At 33.8% G+C, this 21,996-nt stretch overlaps 1 pseudogene; it reads right to left on the minus strand.

The window, feature by feature from the left end:
- Positions 1-635: 635 nt before the first annotated feature.
- LOC129887345 (uncharacterized) overlaps positions 636-21,996 on the minus strand; it is a 38,912-nt pseudogene continuing 17,551 nt past the window's right edge.

Here is a 21,996-nt window from a genome sequence, read left to right on the forward strand (position 1 = left end):
GAATATGACTATAGGCCCAAACAGAAGAGTACGACAAAATCAGGAATGAACACTAATAGAGGTATTCAAACTCTTGCCAATATCGGTCTAATCATCTGCTTAGACAGAAATCATCTTTCAGCTGATTACCAATGCTCTTGCATAGCCACTTTTTCCAATCAGATATCTACTAATGCAAGCAAAAGCAATATTGGCCAAGATGTAACTAAGTCTGTCTAAATCCCAAAGAAAGACGGAGATAAACAACAGTACATCCTTGTCCTGTCTCAACAACAAATCAATCCCAAAGAAAGACGGAGATCAACAACAGTATATCCTTGTCCTGTCTTAACAACAATCAATCCCAAATAAAAACAGAGAACAACAGTATATCCTTGTCCTAACGACAAAAGAAAGAACAGAACACTCTGAAGAAACATAGAGAAAACCTAGTATGCTTTTGAACAGTCGTGTAGCCCAGACCATATAACATTTTTATTTGTTCGCCAGTGCCTGATTAATAGCGGAGAGTTTATCCTATTTGTTCGGTATTATCTCAATTTTTTATTAGAGTCGACTGTCACAATCAAAATTTCACAAATTTAGAGAACAAGAAAAAGGTCGACAAAGATGAGAGATGAGTCGGAGAAGCAATCCTTCAGCACAACCAGAACATCCACCCCCTACGTGATAAAAAAAGCTTATCATTTTCCTAAGTAGCTCAACACTAAAAGGAGAATGAAAAGCAGCAAAAGAGATGGAACCACATAAGCTTTCACTGTTTGTCTTACCACCAGTGCTGTTTATCTCAAATATATATACTAGACAACGTCTTCACAGGAATTAGGATAATGTACAATTCCGTAAAAGTTACACAAACATGAGTAGGAAACTTGGCCTCAAGCAGGATTCATTAACCTCCCACAGTAACTGTTGATCACCATGACCATTAAACACAAGAACACCTCCCTAGGTCAAAAATTGATGCCCCACTACATATGGTTCACATAACTAAGGAAAATGGGAAAAAGATGGAAGTAAAGAATAGAAGAAAACTCTCTAGCTATGAAGCATTTGGGGAAGCCACTAATCTCTCCCCATGCTTGTAACAGCACTGTACAAACTCCTCTCCACCAATACTCATAAAATCTCACAATCGTCAACTAACCGAATTCTTGCTCTGGAACTTGTACAGATTAGCTTATCTGCACAAGCACATCCTCAAAGATAGTTGATCATGACAGGAGTCAAAATGGTATCACGAATCTTGAAATATTACGATCCATTTACAGCCATTTCAGGAGATGACTTTGGTTGTATCAATGGACAGTCTTCTTCATGCTTCCTCTACTATCTGGAGATAGTAGCAAGCTTTCAGAATTTTTTTTAGGAGAAGTTGCTTGTTTGTTGGCATGATTTTCAAAATCAGCACTACCATTATCAGAAAGACTCCCTTCCTCATCATGGTTGGCCTCAACAGATCTCTTTTTTTCATCAGATCGAGGGCTACCTGGTGCAGCACTACCATTATCAGCAGGACTTTCTGTATTTTTGGAGGGCAACACGGCTTGACTTAAGGTTGAGCATAAAGCAGCAAAAACATTGTCCATTGATTTAGAACCCTTAGCAACATGCTGCAACCTTTTTGGCTCAGGGTCTTCTTTGGGAGCCACCTTCCGTTTCAATGGCAAAGAGTCTCTTCCATCTTCATCAAAAATATCTGACTGCTTCTTAGGTGGTGGCTTATAATCTTCATCGTTGTCGTCATCCCCAGAATCAACTACTCCCCCGGATCTTCAGTAACAGATGAGAAGTCATAATATGTCACTTAATTTAGCAAATACATTCTAAAAATCACAAAATACCTAACAGATGTGTAGCTCGGAGCTGATCCATTTGGCACTGCCAGTTGAGACTTCACTCTGCTTGCATTGGCCACAGAGGCTGATGTGGAATCTTCCTCATCACTGACAGATTGCTTGTTCGGTGGGTATCAAAACAAAAACAATTCTACATAATAATAGGTAAAGGGATACCTGTCTTCGTTGAGATAATCTTCTTCTTCTTTCTCTAAACTACGCTCATCAACTCGTTTCCTCGGGTCTAATAAATTGCCAACACTTCTCATCCCTGAATCCTCTAGGGACTGCAATAACACAAAACAGCCATAACAAGCTCAAGTATCCAACAAGAACTCGTGACAGGAACAGGCATAACTATGCAGATACCTGCTCATATTTAACTTTCAGAGAATTGATGGATGAAAACTTTTCAAATTTGACCAACTCATCCCAGAATGAGTCCACCAAATACTTGAGCAATATTTTTAAGTTGTCCTGCATAATGTCACATCAAGACCAAGAATGCATGAACAAACAAATATAAAGGACAGAGAGAGCAGGGAGGCAACAGCCTGACCTGGTGAAGGAAGGTATGCTTACCTTACGGATGTACTCAAAAAGCTCTAGAACAGCCGAGTTCAGAAGATTGTAGCGATCTCCATTAGAAACAAAAGCATTAATAATTGGTTTTAATAAATTCTTCTTGGCGATATGATTCATCAAATACTCATCCTGCGGAATATACCCAGAATTTAATAAAATATTATACATATACAGAAGCATAACTCACTGGGTATGTGGTGGTGGTTGTTGTATACAGAAGCACAACACCTAAGAAGTCTTCATGGAAGTAAATGCAAATATTAGGACCCCTAGAACACAGCTAATCTTATAGAAAAACATTGGTCAGTGATATTTAATAAGCAATGACAACTTGAAAGCAAGAATCTTCTGAATACGCAGATTTTTTTTAAGGGGACATTCTATCACATTGTATCACATTTTGTTCTGCGAGATCAGAAAAACACCATCAATACCTTGGTCTAGGTCCGAGATAATCTTTTGTTACATAGCCCCGGGGCTATTTACAACTAGCCAATTAAGAAGTCTTAGATGTAATAGCATTACATTTCTTGTTCTACGTCCACTGGGTTGGATTGAACTAGTTAGTATGGCAGGGAGATAATGGCATAAAAGAAGCATAACACTTTTGGAAAGAGTGCAGTGTTACAGGTCCATCCAGAGTGCATCTAGTAGTTTTATCCTCTAGAACCAAGAAAATGATCATTCTCTACAAACCCTATATTACACAAATTCAGATCCTGCATCTGTTGATGGTTCACCCTAATCCATTTCACCTCCACGGGACACCATATAAAAGTTAATACACTTACAGTGTCCCTCAGGCTAAAATTGAGCTAGGAATATCATTTACCAAGCTGTCTTTCTGACTATTTCAATGAAAAAGATTGAAGGGCTTGTCAAAGAACAGAAATACCACATTCCATTCGGAGATGCTTTTGCATTAATTTGCGTGCTCACAGAGTACCAACCAACAAGCCCTTAGGCACGGTCATACATAACACAGAAATCACACTTGGAAAGTGTTGGAATAGGAATGGTAAAAGTATATAGAATCTTACTTGGAAAAAGATTGTAATATAGTGTCTATAAATAGGGTCTGAGTTTAATAATGTAGATACACGATTCAATAATATTTTTTTCTTATATTTCTCACATGGTATCAGAGCAGAACTCATCTTACCCAACACCCAATGTTAGGCACCTACATTAAAAATTGCCCATGCACCAAATGTCCAGGCCTGGGCGTGAGGTGGGGTGTTGAAAAATGAAAAAACAATCTCACATTGGTGGTTAATAAGATGGGTGATCTCCTTATAAGACTTGGGCAATCCTCCTGCTTTTGAACTAGCTTTAAAGGTGTGAATTAGGCCCAAGATCTAATCTTACATGGTCTGAAACAGCCTCCTCAAGCCAGGTTTGGGAAGTTCAGGATAATAATTCAGGAATTTGGCATGACTTGTAGTGGAGCTAACCACTATGTTTTATTGTCATTCTAAACCAATTTTCTGTATTTATTTGGTGGTTTACGTTGACAATATTGTTATCACCGGCAATGATCAAGATGATATCACTAATTTGAAGAAATATCTTTTCCAACAACCATTGACACTTCTATGGATCCAAATGCTAAACTTTTGTCATGACATGGGGAGCCACTCAATGATCCTCGAAGGTATGGGCGACTAGTTGAAAGGTTAAATTATCTTGCAATAACTAAACTTGACATCTCTTTTCCTGTGAGTGTGGTAAGTCAGTTTATTACTCCCCTTGTGATAGTCATTAGGTGCAGTTGTTTATATTCTACGATATATAAAGTCAGCTTTAGATAAAGGACTGCTCTTCGAGGATCAAGGCCAGGAGCATATCATTGGATATACGGATATCGATTGGGCAAGATCACCCTCGAATAGACGTTCTACATTCGAATAGTGTGTTTTAGTAGGAAGTAATTTAGTGTCCTAGAAGAGTAAGAAACAGGGTGTGGTTGTTGGATCCAATGTAGAACCAAAATCTCGAGCATTGGCTGTAGCAACATGTGAGCTAATGTGGATCAAGCAGTTGCTGAGAGAACCAAAATTTGAAGAAATTGGTTACATGAAACTTGTGTATGATAATCAAGCAGCCCTTCATATCGCATCAAATCCATGAAATTGAAAGAAATAAACACATTGATATTGACTACACTTTGTCAGAGAAAAGATAGTATGATACTCTCAAGAGATATTGTTACAAAATTTGTGAAGTCAAGTGATCAACTTGCAGATATCTTCACCAAATCCCTCACCGGTCCTCGTATTAACATCTGTAACAAGCTTGGTACATATGACTTGTATGCCCCAGATTGAGGGGGAGTGTTAGAATAGAAACAAAAACAAGAATAATATATAGAATCTTTCTTGGAAAAGGATTGTAATATAGTGTCTATAACTAGGGTCTTAGTGTAATAATGCGGTTATAACACATTTCCAAATTAGATCATTGGGAAATATTTGGAAAAAGGTACTCTAGCTCTTAGGGTTCTTTTTTGTTTATCTTGTTCACATGTTTCCTCCTTTAGGCCAATAGAATCACATTTTACCTTATATATAAGAATTTGAAAAAAATAATATTGAAAACATATTGAAATATCCCAACCAGTACAAGTAATCATTGGCCAAGTCTATTTTGCATCCAAAGACAAAAATACAAGACAATTAAATAGGAACACATATGAGGAACATAACAGGTGCATGCTTCTTACAAAAGAGGATTGACCAGATTAGTCAACAAGAGCAAAAGTATCTGAGATCGTGGCAAAGACAAAGTGGTCATTATGAAGGACAAATTAATCAAAACTTGATGCAGTTCAATCACACTGACAAACGATCCTCTTGGTTAATAGAAGTCAACAACTCACATTGCGGGAAATAAGAGTTCTCACGAATCTAACAGCAGCAACTACTAGGTACTTTTCTCTTCTTCGCGTCAACAACAGAACTTTATCCACCACATTATTAAGAAGAAAGCTGCACCTGCATCAAAGAAAAGAAACCACATTATACCGAAGAGTTGAAATAGCACTTTGGTACCAAACAAATTGCATTAGAGATGAGAAAATTACTTTATTCTATAAGGATGGTGCATGGCACAAAAACATAAGAGATCACATATATTTAGTAGTATTTCAGGCTTCACATAACTTTGCTTCACATTTCCTCCATCAGAGTTTGCAGACTCACTGACTGATGGTGAATCCTCATTTGGAGGGCAGGATAATGTTATAGCTTGAACCAATCCGGTTAGGTGCTTCTCATAGAAAATTTCAACAATAGTGTCTCTCTGCAAAAAATTGAAAATGTTAGAAAGTAAGACAAATGAAAAGAAGATTGAAAGAAATCTTGCTTATTTCCTCAAGCATTGGGGTTTAAAAGGCTAAAGTGTACATATTCTAAGAAAGGAAAAGAGAATCAAAATACATCATTACACGAGTAAATCAAGCTATAGTATATGTACAAGATCCTAAAATATCCACAAGATTCTAACACACTCTCAAGCTGGTGCATATAAATTGTTAAAATATTAATGTATAGAGTGTTCCACATGGAAAAGAATTGTAATTGTAATGTATTGTTTATAAATAGGGCTCAGTGTGATTATGTAGTTTATGCATCTTAGTATTTTTCCCTTCTTTTACATCTCACATGGTATCAGAGCAACCATGAGAAACATCCAGGATATAAAAGTCAGTTGTCATCCATTTGTTGTCGTGCCTTCTTTTCTGTGACTTTCAGATCTGATAAGCATCACCTTTCTTTCCGTCAAGATTTTGAGAGAACTAACACCACCACAAGGTACAACAACCTCTGGCAACCAAACCCCCGTGATAACTATTGGATTAACCCTCATGCTAAGGAGGGTTTCCATGTCGATATCAAATCCTTAAAGAGTGCTACAAAAGATCATAGAAACCAAGCTTTCAAGTCAAACAAGACAAAGGGAGAAGAAGAAACGCGAAGCTGCCAAAAATGTGAACCAAAACCGTCTCCATGTTTCTATTTCATGGAGCTAGACAAAATACTAAGGGTCTTGTATGGAAAGCCACCTGGTAATTGGAATCCTAGTAATTACTAGCCTCGTAATTACACAGTCTAGTAATTACAATGACCTGTTTGTTTGCCACAGTGTAATTACAAGGCTATATTAAATTTTAAATATAAAAATTAATTTTCCTAATTTAAAATTTATATTAGACAAATAAGGATCTTTATAAATGATATTAAATTAAATATTAATTAAGAAACATATGTTCTTAACTAATATTATAAAAAAAAATTATTTATATTTTTTAAATTAGTATATTTAAATAATTTAGTCAAATAAACTAAAAGTATAAGATTTTTATGAGCATCATTAAATGTATGTTTGACAAAAATGTTAATATTATAAATATAATGTCATAAAATTATTAAAACATTTGACAAAAAAATAATCTATCAAGTTTAACTAAAAAATAAATGCTTTGCAATGTAAAATATCAAGTCAATAGTACTAAAACAAATGAAATTGAAAATATGACATACATCCTAAATTCAAAACAGAAAATTTAACATAATGCCCTTATATCAAATTTTAACACAACGTACATAAATATGATTTTAAAAATTAGAATACTAACAAAATTATTTTTAAAAAGAAATAGAATAATAAATAAATAATATGAAAAATTGCATGGAATGAAAAAGTAAAGGTTGAGAATGAGAATGAAATGAAATATAAATAAAAAAGTAAAAACTATATATTTAGAAAATATTACAATAATAAAAATATTTTTTAAAAAAATAGTAGAAATAAAAAATAAATTAAAATGAAAAAATATAAATATAAAATAAAAAAAGAATTTTAAAAAGCTTCATATAATTACATGATGTAATTACACCAATTTCGTACCCTCCCTTGGGAATTGAAGAGTGTAATTACTCCTCTTCAATTACACCCAATTCCTCTCTTACCAAGTAATTACTTGGTCTACCAAGTATGCCAAAGAGTGTAATTCCACCCAATTACACCAAATCTCAATTACATTGTGGCTTTCCAAACATGCTCTAAGCAGTTGGAGACATGAAGGAAATGTTTCCACGAATTTAAATCATGTAGAAGATTTTGGTTGAAGCCTCAGGAAACATCTCCACAAGTTACAAACATCGAGACGAATTGGAGGAGAAGATGGCCAAACACCTAGATGTTCAGCCTTGGATTCTATAGGTGTTGAATACATTTTAAGCTTACCCTAGGGTTATTATGGGTAATGTGATGTAATAATTTGCCTAGTATAAATACCCCCACTATCCCTCTTTTGTAGGGAATTAGACTTTTATGAGTGATGAGATATTCTCTTGGAGCATATAACACTTGTTAGCTTAGTTCTCTTCTACAACCTCTCTTGGATTACACCATAGCTAGGTGATTCATGTATTACTTTTTTCTTTGACAAGGGATTCATGTATTACTTCTCTTCCTCTCTTTTGTGAATTGTTTCTTTGATTGAATGTTATTTTAATTAGTCTCAAGTTCTCTTTTGATTGTTCTTGATGCTAATTGTTTGCAACACAACTATATACTCAGCATAGTCCTATAAAGTGGGGTCTGAGGAGGGTAGAGTGTACCCAAACCTTACATCTACCTCAGGGGTAGAAAGCTTGTTTCCGATAGACCCTCGGCTCAAGAAATACAGTCTGAAGCAGTAAAAAAAAGGAATAATGAAAGTACAAGAAACAACATATAGTAACATAACAGTACTACAACAAAAAAAACGATAGTCGAAGTATAAAAACAACAAATAGTAACAAAATTCGAAGGACAAGAAACTACAAGAGTAATACTACAACTACTAGTATGGACAAACATCAGGACAATGCTTTTCCACTTGCAAACTTTCTACCTTAATTCATGTCCTCCACAACCTCATATCTAAGGTCATGTACTCGATAAGCTAAAACTGAAATTGATGTAAATTGTTTGCATCTTAATTATTTGATCCATCCCTTCTTTGCTAGCAATCTTGGGTAGTGATTATTGCTAACTCATCAATATCTTCAACTAGTTCTTAGAAGGGTGCTTGATAGGTCTAGCTCTAATCTCTATTCTACTTATCTCTAATTGTTTTCCATCAATCTTCTCTATTCTACTTATCTCTAATTGTTTTCCATCAATCTTCGATAGTGTTCTTAAGGTGGGTCATTACATATAGGGAAAAGGTTCAAAAATGCCCTTAACATATTAGAAATGGCTCAAAAATGTCCTCCTTCCATCTATTGGATCAAATTTGTCCTTTCTTCCACCTATTGGGTCACAAATGCCCTTAACGTATTAGAAATAGTTCAAAAATGTCCTCCTTCCACCTATTGGATCAAAAATACCCTTAACCTATTAGAAATGGTTCAAATTTGCCCTTCTCTCTACCTATAAGATAAAAAAAATTCTCTTAACATATTAGAAATAACACAAAAATTTACTAATTCTAACTATATATGTCTATAATTTTTTTAATAATATTTGACAATTATTTAAATTTTTTTATTTGTATTTTTTTTGAAATTTTTTTGTTTGTCTTACCTAATAGAAGTATTTGCTTTAAATAAAATATATGAACTAACGTGTAAATTAACCCGAATGTATGTTGTATAAAAATATTGTCTTAGTCACGGAGAAGAGGAATCTCATGAGAGATAGAATTAAAAGAGACCTTTGAGTTATGTATTTGAGAATTTAGGACACAAGTTTTAAAAATTAGGTAAAAGGGACTCTAGTATAATTAGAGATTAATGGGTTATGCTAATTTTTAAAAAAAATATTTGTATACACCCCAAAGTTTTGCTATTTACAAACAGACCCAACATATAAGAGTTTTAGCCAAAAGGGCAACAATCAATTTCCAGCAAATCTGCTCATTTTTTTAGCGGGAGCAGCAGCAGCCCTTTCCAATTATCTTCATCTTCTTCCATATCTTCTTCTTTTTCTCTTTTTTTCAATCTCAACACATTTCAGCATTCCAAACTCCTTGCTCTCTTCAAACTAGGGTTAGATTTATCTTCATTGAACAAAAATGAAATTTGCATTTTCCTTCTTCTTCATCACTAAACCAAAGATTTTTTAATTTGTGTTACTTCTCTGTTCTTGATAGTAATTTGTTAATACATTGTTTGGGAAGTTGCTTCAAAGGGGATAAACATTTCATCTGTTCTTCTATATTGTTAATAAACTACACGTTGTTTATAAACAACTGCATGTTGTTTAAACAACTGGATTATGTTTACACAAATGACCTGCGTTGCACAGCATGGTATTTATGCTAAGAGTTTGCATTGTACATGCAGGCTCCATGTAAACAACCAAACTTTGTTTAAACAATCAAAAGTTGTTTGCACTGCGAACCTGCAAATAAATTATCTATGTATAAATACTGTACTGACTATAATACTGTCACAAATTATAATATGTATCTATGTAATATCCACAGGTGTTGTGACAATTAATGGGGGACACAACTATAACATCACATAATACAATATTTCACTGATTCAAGTGGAGGAAAACATGAAGAGGAAAAAAAATGATGCTGATCTACCTTCGATTTTTGAATAAAGGAGAAAGAATTAGGGAAAAGAAAAGAGAAGAGAGGAGAATAGAGAAAATCAAAAATTGAATAAAAGAGCCCCGAATTGGAGAAAAGAAAAGAAAACAGAAGAGAAGAGAGGAGAGAAAACAGAACAGAGCGTTTGAAGATAATGAAGAAAATGAAGAGAATGAAGAAAATTTAGAATTTTATTAAAAGTTTTGATATTTTAATTTTTTTACCCTAAATTTACAAATATTTCAAATCAACCCCATTTTTTATAATTAACTCCTAATTATATATTTATAACAAAAGAAAAGAAAAAAAAATACAAATCTCCTATCCTTCATTCCACTCTCAAACATCCCTTTTAGCTTATTTTCCCGAATCTCATTATGTATGCCCATAAAAAGATAATTTTTGTTGAATTTTTTCCTGAGTGTAAATATAGTATCAGTTAACATAATTTATACAAAAAATTCAGTAGTTTTAAAAGACTAAAATTGTTAGATAATGAAAAAATATATAACTAAAATGCTAATAGAAGTAAAATGAATTAAAAAGTTGGGTTTTAATTTATTCAAATTTGAAGGCTAAAAAGAATTTTTAGAAACATTTTGATGTTATGAAAATATTATATTTATTGATAAAATATATTCAGATTGCACGAAATGCAGGCATATTAAATAGTATTTAATAGTTGATAAACATACTTTTAGGTAGAAGGAGGGCAAATTTGAATCATTTCTAATAGGTTAAGGGCATTTTTGATCCAATAGGTGAAAGGAGAGCATTTTTGAACCATTTCTAATACGCTAAGGGCATTTTTGAACCTTTTCCGTTCCATATATAACCCGTTAGCTAAATCTTCACGGGTTGAGAGTTATCACCCAGTCAACATCTCTAGCAGCATGCCGCACACGCGCCGCTAGAGTTTAGGGCTCTGGTTGGTGCATTTGTTACACACGCCAGCGCATGTGAGAGATTCTGACTAGATGCCAACCACTTCAGGACACTTCCAACGGCAACAACAGCTTTTCCAACAATTTTTAGCAATTCCGGCAACCTATTTTTCTGAAATTTTATATTAAGGTTCATCTTAAGTTGATAATTAGTTACATCCTCTCTTTCAGGTCTTCTTTTGTATTCTGGATCTCGACAGACTTTTTACAACTCTATCAGTATTCTCATATCTTCTTTGCATTTTTTGGCAACTATTTGCTTAGAACTCTCCTCAATCCAACCATGTCTCTCAAATTTGATGCTTCTAGTTCCAAAAAGATTGGAGTTGAAAATTGAAGTCATAAATTAATTCAGAACCCTTAATAGGAAGTTCTGACTATCTAACTTAGGTTTTATCAGTTGAGTTGTGGGGCAAAGGTCAAGCTGTTCAAGATCACTTAATCATAGGCTAGTGAGGTATAAAAAGGCCTGAACATAGTGAAAGGAAGTTAATGCTCAACTATATAGTCTCCTATGGTGATCTATTTCCAAATTGATGCCCTGGTTTCGTCCATTCTAGATATGTTATTTAATTTGGGAAAAGGCTCACACTTTATACACTAATGAGTTGTTTCTTCTTCAAACTTGAGGTAAGCCGCCTTCTTTCTCTTTCTTTTTTCTTGTTCTTCTTATTCTATCTTCTTCTACGATGCTTTTCTATTTGGATATTATCGCTTCTTCTTTTTTTCATTTTCTTCTTGATGTTGCAGCTGCAGCTGCATCTTTTTCACCGACTACCACAATTGATGTTGGGTCTTATATAAAGAATTTAGTTTTCTTTCAGTTTGTAAATAGTAAAAAAATCAGTTTATTTAATATTTCTTTAATAGTATTTATATAAGTACTTTTTCAGTTTGTTTAAGAGTAAAGATCAATTTATTTAATACTTTTTTAATATATTAAATACTTCTCAGTTTGATTAACAGTAAAAATCAGCTTATTTAAAACTCTCTTTAGTCCTTATTAAGTGAATTCTTGGGGGTATAGCACACTCCTCTAGAAAAACATTTAAGGAAAAAAAGGGGTATTCCACCATTAGCCTTTTGATTATTCCTAAACTATTCTTCTACAAAATGTAAAGAAGTTAAAAACCTCATTTAAAGGAAAGGTATATATGCAAAAAAGTTCCAACGATTCCCTTGAACTTTGAAAAATTCCCTTATCAATCACTTATTTATGCAAAAAAGTTCCAACGAAAAAAGTCCCAACAATTCACTTAATATGGACTAGATGGAGTAATTTATAATAGTATTTATATAATATTTGTTTCAGTTTGTTTAATAGTACAAAATCAGTTCAGTTATAAATACTTTATAAGAATTGTTTAAATAAATACTTTTTTTCAAATAGTTTAATAGTACAAAATCAGTTTATGTAAATGCTTTTCAATAGTATTTTATTAATACTTTTAATAGTACTTTTTTCTCTTTTTTTCCTGTTATTTGTTTAGGTTTCAGACTTAATTTTGAGGCTCTAAACAATTTGGTTTCAATTTAGCCCCTCGTATGGAAAATTATTTAGCTACTTGTTAGATTGAAAGATTTTCTAATATATATTATTTTTGTTGAGTTTTTGTTTACTTAGTTATTTGATTTATTTGTGCAAAGTTACTTGAAATTTTTGATAGATTATGCTTCACTTCAATGAGGCAAGCGCTTTGCTTATCGCTTTCAGCGAGGTAGACCCTTGTCACTTTTTTCCAATTCGCACTTCCAAAAACACTGCTTAAAACAAGAAAGAGTGTACCAGAGAAGCACAAGAGAAAAATTCAAGAAGGTTGAGAGTCCGGAGTTCTTAGGTTCAAATTTCAATGGTGGAAAAAAACTACCCAATTTCTTCCAATATGTTTTTAAGCCTTAGAGGACAGATTTTACCCGGTAACTGTGTTGGTGGTAGATAAAAGATACCCTGTGAAATTAGTCAAGGTGCATGCAAGTTGGCCAGGAAATAGCAGTTATTCAAAAAGTACTAGAAGAAGACCAAGTATTGAAAGGTCAGAACTTCATTAGGGTTCGAATCCTATTGAGAGGTCCACTAGAGATCAAAACTTGTTGAAGGAGTCATTCGAAACCGAAGAAGAGGAAGAAAAAGATTGATGAGGAGAAACTGTAACATCCAGATAACAAAAAGCCATGTTCTACCTTTTTACTCGCCTTTTATATAGGTAAGCTCGTAGGGTAAACCTTATAGATAGCACGTTTGCACTAAGAAAGTGCAAAGCTTTATTCATCTTTTAGCCTTCGTCGGGCTTTCGTCCCTTCGCCTATAGACGGCGGCTTGGCAAGTCAAATTCAAAGAACAAAGAGATTCCGAAAAGCTTGTTCCGAAAAGCTTGTGCCTCACTGTACGAATCACACGTTCTTTGAAGTTACTTCGCTTCAACCGATGTCTGTTTCGCATCACTTCCTCGCATTAAGCAACACAATGATCACTTCATTTTATTTCCCTTCCCTTACCTCCCCTACTTTCTGACCAAGTTGTAGACATGATACAAGTTGAATGCAACACAGTTTTCTCATCTATCCAGGTCAGTTATTAAGCTTGGAAATAACTAATAAGGAACCAAAGTAAATGCATAGAAGAAAAGGAAGACTGTACAAGTACGTGCCTAGAACTTAGAACCTAGTGCCAGCTCAATGCTTATAAAAATAAAGCATATGCCTTAGGCCCCCAATTTTAGGGGGCCTCAAATTTTTACAAAGAATAAATTATGTGTTAATTTTTTTCATAGTTAAAATTAATTATTTATGATAAAAGTCTATTTTAAAAACAATTATATTATTTTATTCTCCTTAACCTCATTCAAATAGAAGATATCAAGAAAACATTGTTTTGTCTTCTTACATTCTCTTCACAATATTATTTTTTAAACTTCTTTTATACTTTATGATAAGTTAGAGTCTTTTTTATTTCTTCTTTTTCTTTTGGATGATCGTGGTGGTCAGCCCAACTTTCGCGCACCTCGATTAATTCAATGGGATACCTGCTACCTCCCATCAGCAATAGATACCAAGCAATAGATACCAGGCAACTCTTTCCACCAAGGATAAGACAGATGAGAAGAATCACCTAGTATTTTTTTCCTCCACTGAGTTTTGAATCTGAGACCTTAGGGTTCTCAACCGCTTCATTGACCACTAGGTCACACCCGTAGGTGCTTATTTCTTCTTAAATTTTCAAGCATTACAACAAACAAACATATTAATTATTTTAACTTCTTGAATCAGATTCTATGGTTCTAAATCTAATCCTTATTTAAATTAGTCAACTTATTACCTATAGAATAATGCTAACAATTCATATAATAATTGCCTCAGTTAAAAGATTTTAGGTCTCTAATTGAGCCTCCAATTAAATTGAGCCGCTCCTGTTAGAACCTTCACTCAACTTTTAACTCCCCAGTACAAGCAACTTTAAGGGGTGCCACAACCTGTGATACAACACAAAATTATCAATCATTGGGGAACCATAAAGTTACTGACAAGGCACCTGTAGTCCTGATGCATATGAATCTAATAGACTGCGAAGAATTTCAATAAACTGGCAGTGCATGTCATCCCCAAAATCTGTTAGCATACCTCTAACCTGAAAATTCAAAACAAAGCCATTATTCACTGCTTCCACTACATAGAAAGCACTCCATAGCATCAAGTCCTGAAACAATCTTCTAAAAATACATACACCAAGCTGGAAAAAAAGAGTAATAAAAACTGGAAAAGAAACTGAACAAGTATACTTGTCAAAAAAATTAAATACTACATAAAGAAACAAATAGTAGTGTCCTAGTTTAGAAAGATCATGAGTTTCTTAACCTTAAAATATTTTGATGAGGGTGTCTGTAATCTTTCAATATAATGATTTGTTTACACATGTCATGCTTTTACTTAATATAATGGAAGTTCAATTCAGCAGAGTAAACTATCATATGAAATCAAACTCCGAGAACTGAGTGGGATGCCCAAAAAGTAATGGCAGGAAATATAACCAGCATAAAAAAAACAACGGACATGCAGAACACTACAAACAAAGAGAAGGAAAGGAGAGACCACCCAACAGCTATCTCAAACTACAGAAAAGAAGAGGTTAAGAATAGGAGGGGCACAAAAGAAGGTGCACTACAGGAAACCAACAACCATGACAAATTGATCAACCAATCAACTTTTGGGGTTGACTATACAAGTCCTCTATATCTATTACGCATTATTCAGGATTTTATCGAATACCAAATATATTTTTTTCAAGAAAAGAAGGTATTTTATATACCACTTATCTCTGCACACATAAGTAGCTTAATTGCAACTAGTATTGCCTAAACGAATCCTTTTCTACCATTATATTGCCACTCCTACAGACCGATGCATCAATACATCTATGTAGAGCATGGATAAACCATTTCAAGTGACCTCTTAATTTATCCTCAATTTGTTCTACTTTCACACTTCGTCAGATTTGATCATTCTAAACCTTGTCAAATCTTGCACAACACACCTATTCTAACACACTCATTTCCACAATATTCATCTTGGAGACATGTTGAGCCTCTTCTCTTCTATATAACATCGCTAGTCACAAACTCGTTTCAAAGAATTTGCAATTCACCTTATTTAAGAATCTTCTAATCAATTAACACTCTTGAAGCACATTATTCAGTCATTCTATTTTTATATAATGTGTTGCATCTTCATCTAATATCATGTTATTTTCTCTAACACACTCTCTTTCCCGACACAACTTCCATTTTATTCTCAAGTGTGCATCATTTTGTTTTATTGGACTTATATAAGCTTAAACATTGGACAGTGAGGATTCATAAAACGAACCCTAGATTGCTTGAGATTGAGATACAATTATTGTTGTTGTACCCGAACAAACTTGCGCACCTCGTCTAATTCTCGAAGCATCTGCTACTTACCATAAAACCCTTATGAATTGTTTGGATCCAAAAAAAGTTTCTTGAGAAAAATCAACCCCCCCCCTCCAAAAAAAAATTCATTTTACTTGTCTAATATGCTAAAAATATATTTTTATTTTACTTATTTAATAATTAAGAGAGAATTATTATTTTTTTCAATTTTACCCTTATCAGTAAGTAACCATTTCCCAAACTTATTCAATTAATAGTAGTCAAATTTAGATTTTTAATGCATAGTAATTGCAATGGACAACTACAACAATCCCCATTTTCCAAGCTTAGAAAGAAATACTATGTAGTAGTACATTTCTCACTATATAAATTACTTTCACTCAAGGTATTTGTTCTATGAATTAGTAGTACTTATTTTTTAACCCTTTTAATCTAAAAACTATTTTTCATTAGGCAAGTATTTCTTTAAGAAATAGAAACATGTGTGAAAGAAAACGATAGTTTAAGATTCAATGAAAATACTTGAAGATTCAACATAAGTTGAAGTTAAAAATTAATTGAGAAAGTTGAAGATCCAAGGAATATTAAATTTGATGATTCAATAAAATGAGTCAAAAACCCAATAAAAATAGTTGAAGATGAAGATTCAAAGATAAAAGTTGTAAAGAAATTATGACTTGAATGTTGCAGATAGCAGGTTTAATTTGAACAAGTTTCTTGGAAAGAGAAGAAGCATTAGAAAACAAAGAATTACAAAAGACAAATAGGAAATTTTTGGTCCTTTAAGTGATGTAGTAGTGGATTTCTTGAAGTGAAATATTTTTCCCTTAAACAAATCCAAAATAAAAAATTGTTCTTATTTGTATTATCTAAAATTCGATGAGATTTTATCAAAATTGTTTTGAACATCATTTTATTAAGAAGCATTATTTCTTAACATTACTTTATTAGAAACAATAGTGTCGCATATAAGACAATAAACAAGTACAAGAAGAAAAATGGACTACTTGTTGGAATTGAATAATTGAATGAACTAGTTATAAGCAAGTCACGAACAATTTTTAATCCCGAAATGACTTATAATTCTAGAATTAATAACGAAAAAGAAAGAGTTATTCATGCATTCACTGTTTTCTTTGTTAGAAAATTTAATTAAAATCTACACCAAAAAGAGTAATATGTTTATCTCAACAAAATTTTGGGAAATAATATTTTCAACATTTTCCCATATGTTTTTTGTAATTCATCATTGTCAATCTCTTCGCAGAAATCTCTGATTATTGAAGACGAATAAAAAATTCTTATCAAGTATGTCCCTCAACATTTTAAGAAACTTGATAAAATTAACCCGCAATCCGTAACATTTAAGTCATAATCTCATACAACTTTATCTTTATATCATCAACTATTTACATTGGTTCTTCAACTCTCTTTTGAAGCAACTCTTTCTAAGGAACTCGGCAAAATAATCCCATAACCTCAGGAGAAGGGGTGCCTCCTCACAAAGGGGGTCACAATGTAAGACCCCGGAAGTTGGAAAGTCGGAAAAATGAGAAACAAAAGATGAAATTCCAGAAAACTCAGCTTTTGGGCATCAGGTGGTCTTCACGAGACTCAATACGAGCCGTGAAAAGGACCACAAGCCTTGAAAGGCTACCATGGTCCATGTCCTGCTAAATGGTTACAGAGGTGAGGGCCACGAGAGGCCACCATGACCCATGGTGCGGTCCATGGACCGTTATGGCTTCTGTGGACACCTCTGCAGACCCCTCTTAGAATTCCTCTCACGCCTCAAGTCCACAGACCGTGAAGGTCTCCGTGGAGGAACTTTTGAAACTTCCCTGCAAACTCCAATAATTTGAAGTTCAAGGCAACCACCACGGAGGACCAGTATGGACCGTGGTGCTCATGACAGGCCGTGGTGGATCTTGTGGTGGGCAGCCCTTTCAGAACCCTTTTTAGGAAATTCCAAGTCCCTCACCACGGAGGGGACCATGGACCATGGTCCCCTTCACGATCCGTGGTGATGGCCCGTTATGGGTCCCGAATTCAGCTTTAATGAAGGTTAATTAAGTCTTTTCCCTTTATGTCATTAATGATTGTGGACGATTTTTGGGACTAAGTTCATACCTATTAACTACCCTAAAACATTCGAACCCCAAAGTCTTTTCTCCCAAGTCTTCTCTCAAGATTTTCTTCTCTCTCAAGCAAATTCAATAGGGTTCTTCAAGGTCAAGCTTTCAATCTCTACAATCTAGGGCTAATCAGGGTTAAGGTATGTGGGACTTCATCCATGGGTACCTTTCACCCATGGAATCCCAAAGATTTCTTCTCAATTCCTATTGTGATCTCTTCAATTAAAAGCCCTAATTGTATGATTTTCATTGGGTCTTCTCAATTATGATATTCTTCAATGTTATTTGTCTAATTATGCATAATTCATATCATATTGCATGATTTCAAGTTGAATTTCAATGACCCATGATATATGCTGGTTTCAAGTATGATTTTTGAGATGTAAACATGATTTTCAAGTTATATTTTATGAAAGCTTTATGCTATAAATTATAGATGCGTTATGCAAAGAAGTTCATGAATGATGATTCTATGATGTTTCAAGCAATGTTAAAGATAGGGCTAAGTCCCTAAAGATGTTTATGATCAAAGATATGTAATGATGGAAGGCCTACACCCACATTGCATGAGTTATATGATAGATGAGCTCATCCTATGATTTTACTATGATGATGCTAAATAAGCTATTTTATGATGTTTGTAAAGATGGATTGATAGGTAGTTACTATATTTCCCTATGATGTCTATGATCATGTTTGATGAGTTCCGTTGGGATGTTGACTAAGAGCCCGTTTGGATTGGCTTTAAGTTGGTCAAAACCAACTTAAAGCCCCTTTTCAGCTTTTGAACGTGTTTGCCTAATGCTAACTTTAAGTCAGAAAGTTCTTAAAGTCAGTCAAAAATGAAAAGTTAGGATTCCTAACTTTTTTTTTATAAGTGCTTAAAGTCATTTTCTTTGACCATGAAAATTACTTTTATATTCCTTATATTTTAATTAAATTCCCAAACTACCCCTTTTATTCTTTTAACCCTAAAATTCACATAATTTTCTTCATTTAAGCATTTTTATCTCAACACTCAACTGCTTATTTATAAAAATAACTTTCAGCACTTTAAAGTTCTAAAAGCACTTCATACATAAAAGTTACTTTTTTTAAGCTCATCCAAACGGGCTCTAAGTACCGAGAGGACTTATAGGTGGGGTTCGGTCCAGTAACACAGTTAGTTACCCAAGGAAATCCTAGAAGCAACTTTTAGTCCTAAACTACGTTGCCCACATAGGTTTACATATGCCAATATAGCGAAGCTAGTGGATCCACATAGCCCAGTTAAATGAATTACATACAGAGTATGTCCTGGCAAGGTAGCTTCCCCTGTCTCGATGCAGGAGTCATCGAATTCCATGTATTAGTTCACATGATCTTATATGTCGGTTAATGGTCATATCCCACACAATTTTAGTTGAGATATGAGTTCTTAAGATGATTATGAGATTCTTTTGATGCATTGACCAATGAGATAAATGTTTTAACTGTTTTCATGACTTTATTCATGTTTTAAAGATATTGGTCTTGCATCTTATGATTCATATTGATGTCCCATGTTTATTGTTCATGCATATTCTCACATACTTAGTGCATTTCATGTACTAATGCATACTTTTTGCCTACATTGTAGCATAATGTAGGGATTGACGATCATGCTCATCCCCCTCCCGCTCGTGGCTAGAGGCTACTATTATCTTCTTATTGGCGAGTCCTCACAGTTTGAGGACATGACATTTATTATTTTTCATTTGACAGTCATACATCATTACTCTATGTTGTCTATTGGGTGTACTGGGAGATCGTCTCATGCTCCCATCTGGTATTAGATGCATGTTAGATAGTACGAGTCTATATTGTCGCTTTCCTATTTTGAGACTTACGTTTTATCTGAGATTTTACTTTCGTATCATGAGTTAGCCTTATCGCCTAATTTCCTTATGTATGCTCATGAATGATATGTTAAAAGACTTGGTTGGAGTCCTTTGAGATTTTAATCGTCGTGTTACAACTAGGCCCTAGGTTGGGTCGTGACACGCAATGACCAAGTCAGGACGACTGTTTACCAAAATCATAAGTGGTACAAAATGCATCGCTAAATATTCAATAAGATTGCACAAGATCTAGTTGCGTTTAAGTAACAGTCTAGCCAACTGAAAGGATCTTCTGATTAATATAGAGATCATTTGAAAATTTCAACTTTCAATATCCCTCGAGTTTTTCACTTTCTCAACCGAGTCTTCAACTTCAACATTTGTTGAATCTTTAAGTACCTCCTTTGAATCTTTAACTATCAATATCTTTTTCATATCTTTTTACATTCCTACTCACAAAATAACTTCACTAAACTAGACAATTTTTTTAGAGAAGCATTTTTAAAAGTGAAGAGTAATACAACTACTACTAATTTTCAGTTTCAAAGAAAAAATAGTACTAATTCATAGAACTCCAGAGCATAGAACGAATATCCAGAGTAAAAGTAAATTTATATAGCAGAGATAAGTACTGCTCCATAATATTTTTGTGTAAGCTTTGGAAAAAAAGGGTTGCTTTAGTTACTCATTGTAATAAGTAATACCTATACTTAATTAGACTACTAGTATTCCAATAAATCTGGAAAATAGTTGCTTATAACTATACTTTGAAAAACAAAATTTGACTGCTACTATCCCAATAAATCTGGAGAATGGTTACTTCATCATAAGGTAAAATTGGAAAAATAGTCAATTCTCTCTTGATTTGCTAAAGTAGACAAGTAAAATGGAAATTAATTTTCAATATACTGAACAAATAAAAAAAAGTACTAGTTTCAAGTTGAAACTTTTGCTGTCAAGCATTGCTACCATTGATAGAATTGAGATTAAAGGTGATAGTATTATAGAGATTATTTACTATTAATAAGATAATTTAATAAAACAAACAATTAATTAATACTTTCAGGGGATTGCAACAACATATCCAGTGAAATCCCACAAGTGAGATCTAGGAAGCGTAGAGTGTATGCATACCTTACTACTACCTCGTAGAGGTAGATAAGCTGTTTTCAAAAGACCCTCAACTCAAGAGCAGCAAATCCTTTTTGGGGATTGCAAAGTGAATATTGGACGTGTAAAATAAGAGGGAAGTAGAAAAGGAATGTGTACAAAGAGAAAAGGTGTTTGGATATTTATACTCTTGTAGAGTTCTTCATAGTTCTAACTTTGGTTCGTTTCCTCACTGCTTTCATCAATTAGAACAATATTATCAGCAAATGTCATACACCAAGGACCTCCTCTCATATACTATTAGTTAGTTATTCTTTAATGCACACATATAATTGAAGGTAGTTCAAATTTGACAAAAGGAGTGTCGAACAGATAGTAATTGTGGAACAGCCTTAATGCCCCCAACCCCACACCCGAAGAAGGGAAAAAATAATCAACAGTAATCAACCACTAAGCAGCATAAGTTACAGCAAGATAAACTGCAAAACTGGCCAGAATTTGGATAACTAAAACCTACCACCACTAAATTTGATATTGCATTCAACAATCAGTTGTTTTCCCTCCGAGTGGCAACAAACCCCACCCTCTCCTCCTTTCAATGCCATCAAACAACCCAGTTAATACACAAGTCTTTTTTGGAGGGATAGTCTTACTATTCTTTAATGCAGTACAAGAAACTCAGAAAGTTAGTCTGCTAAACTACATTCAGCAACAACACCCGAATTAGTTTAGATGAATCTTGGCAATCTTAAGACACAGAAAATCACCTCTTTGAGACAATGGAATGTTCACTTAAGGGGACAGAATCATTAAATGACACAGTTATATTGAGATAATCTGAGGCAAACTCACTATCATAAAGAAAATTTGGTCGAAGGGTGCGGGGAATATAACAAAGAGATAGGAGTACTTAGTAGGATCTTTGCAAAGAGCCCTAAAAACTAATTTGACAATATTTTCTAATAATATCTCTTGTATCAAACACTCCTTTTCTTTTCTATTTTTTGAAACTAGTAACATTGTATAGGTA

This window comes from Solanum dulcamara, chromosome 4 (genome assembly GCF_947179165.1).
Source record: "Solanum dulcamara chromosome 4, daSolDulc1.2, whole genome shotgun sequence".
NCBI lineage: Eukaryota > Viridiplantae > Streptophyta > Magnoliopsida > Solanales > Solanaceae > Solanum > Solanum dulcamara.